The sequence below is a fragment of the Sapajus apella genome, unplaced genomic scaffold (genome assembly GCF_009761245.1).
Source record: "Sapajus apella isolate SASKATOON/1434 unplaced genomic scaffold, GSC_monkey_1.0 scaffold15, whole genome shotgun sequence".
Classification (NCBI taxonomy): Eukaryota; Metazoa; Chordata; class Mammalia; order Primates; family Cebidae; genus Sapajus; species Sapajus apella.
The window spans coordinates 9,459,436-9,461,071 of record NW_022436955.1 but is presented as its reverse complement, the minus strand read 5'-3'; the positions used below and the strand labels follow the sequence as shown (position 1 = coordinate 9,461,071).

General features: G+C 44.6%; 1 long non-coding RNA gene across 1 annotated transcript in view; it reads left to right on the top strand.

The window, feature by feature from the left end:
* The window catches only part of LOC116555504, a 45,532-nt gene extending 44,248 nt beyond the window's left edge, over positions 1-1,284 (top strand). The window contains exon 3 of the long non-coding RNA XR_004270560.1: positions 961-1,284. This is a non-coding gene — a long non-coding RNA (uncharacterized LOC116555504). The remainder of the gene's footprint in view (positions 1-960) is intronic.
* Positions 1,285-1,636: the final 352 nt, after the last annotated feature.

Sequence of the window (1,636 nt, the reverse complement as noted above, 5' to 3'; positions counted from 1 at the left end):
TTTTTTTTTTGAGACGGAGTTTCACTCACGTTACCCAGGCTGGAGTGCAATGGCGTGATCTTGGCTCACCGCAACCTCCGCCTCCTGGGTTCAGGCAATTCTCCTGCCTCAGCCTCCTGAGTAGCTGGGATTACAGGCACGCACCACCATGCCCAGCTAATTTTTTGTATTTTTAGTAGAGACGGAGTTTCACCATGTTGACCAGGATGGTCTCGATCTCTTGACCTCGTGATCCACCCACCTCGGCCTCCCAAAGTGCTGGGATTACAGGCTTGAGCCACCGCGCCCGGCCTAAAAACATTTTTTTAAAGCAGGCTTTTACTCTGTCACTCATGTCATTCATGTTGGAATGCAGTGGCATGATCACAGTTCATTGCAGCCTTGAACTCCTAGGCTCAAGTGCTCCTTTCACCACAGCCTCCTGAGTAGCTTAGGTGCAGGCAACCACACCAGGATAATTAACATTTTTTTTTTTTTTTTAAATTTGTAGAGATGTGGTCTTGCTATGTTGCTCAGGCTGGTCTCAAACTCCTTGTCTCAAGTGATCCTCCTGCCTCAGCCTCCCAACCTGCTGGGATTACAGGTATGAGCCACCACACTTAGCCTAAAAGACGTTTCTTTATGAGGAATTGACACACATGAATATGGAGGCTAAGAAGTCCCACAGTCTGGTGTCTTCAACCTGGGGGCCCAGGAAGTAGGTAGTGTAGTTCCAGTTAAAACTCTAAGGCTTGAGGAACAGAGGAAGAATTTGTGTTAGTCCCAACCTGAGTCTGAAGGTCCAGGAACCAGGAGCACTGATGTCCAAGGGCAGGAGGAGATGGATATTCCAGCTCAAGCTGAGAGAAAGGCGGAAAGAGAGAGAGAAAGAGCGAGAGAGAGAGAAAGAGTGAGCGAGAGAGAAAGAGTGAGTGAGAGAGAGAGCAAATTCGTCCTTCTTCACCTTTCTGTTCTGTGTAGATCTCAATAGAATGGATAATGACCACCTGAAATTGTGAGAGGGAGTGATCCTCTCTATTCAGTCTATTGATTCAAATGCTAATCCCTTCCAGAAACACCCTCACAGATGCACTCAGGGATATCATACCAGCTTTCTGGGCATCCCTTTGCCCAGTAAAGTTGACACATAAAATTGACCATCACAGTAGGCCCTTAACTAAATCTGCTGAAGGAATACATGAGTGCAAGAATCCCTATCTCCACTGTGAAGAGGTTTATAAATACACATACCAGAATGTAATATCCTGCATATGTATGTATGTGTGTGTGTGTATGTATGTGTGTGTGTGTATACATATATATATATATGTCTTCCATGTTTCTAAATTCTGTTCATTTCCTTTTTAGATAATTTCATCACTGATAGAAAGAAAGAAGTGGGAAAGAGAATTGCTCTGCCCTATGGAAAACTAAACTGGAAGCCAGTATTTTCTGAAGTCCCAAAAAGAGTTAAATAGAACCTTTGATGACTGTAGCCTCAAACTCTGTAATTCAAAACCAAAGTGTCCCTCTGTACTTTGCAAAAGTCTGGGATACACTCCCCTGGCTCTGTTAGTGAGACTGAGGACATTCAGCCTCCAGAGGATAAATACTGGCATTTAAGTTTTTCTCTCCGGAAGCACTGAGGCAAGCTCTT